Source organism: Pollicipes pollicipes, unplaced genomic scaffold (assembly GCF_011947565.3).
Source record: "Pollicipes pollicipes isolate AB1234 unplaced genomic scaffold, Ppol_2.1 Scaffold_3087;HRSCAF=3621_pilon_pilon_pilon, whole genome shotgun sequence".
Lineage (NCBI taxonomy): Eukaryota > Metazoa > Arthropoda > Thecostraca > Pollicipedomorpha > Pollicipedidae > Pollicipes > Pollicipes pollicipes.
This window is the reverse complement of record NW_023596225.1, coordinates 2708388-2708996: the sequence shown is the minus strand read 5'-3', so window position 1 is coordinate 2708996 and position 609 is coordinate 2708388.

Sequence of the window (609 nt, the reverse complement as noted above, 5' to 3'; positions counted from 1 at the left end):
TGGCGGCCGTCGGCCAGAGCTCAGAGGGTTGGTGATGGCGGCCGTCGGCCAGAGCTCAGAGGGCAGGCGGTGGCGGCGGTCCGCCAGAGCTCGGAGGGTAGGCGGCGCGGACCTCGCAGAACTGAGGACGGCGCGCTGCAGCGGCGGCCGCCTGCTGGACTCGGCCTGACGCCACGCAGCCCGTCCTGGACTCGGTAGATGTTTGGCGGACAGTTTGGGATGAGGTGGGTGAACGTCAGTGGACCTCGCCTGGATTTCACACTAGTCTGTGTATTTTTATTGTTGTTGCAGTATTGTTTTGATTATTTATTGGCTCGCAGAAGAGGTGCCTGGTGGATCCAATGGATGCCGAACAGAATGATTCTTAGAACGGTTGACTAAATCAACGACGTTGTGTACGAGCTTGCGCATTTATGCGCAACCATTTTGATCACTTCCGGTGCAAGCGCATTATTTTACTTCGTACTTCACATGTTGCAAGGACGATCTAGTTCAAGTTGCAATCTCTCTAACGAGTCGACTGTGTATATTAATGACTGAGCTAATTAAGTAGGACGGGAGATAGGAAGACTTTCACGTAAACATCTATTTACATTGATGTGAAGTGTA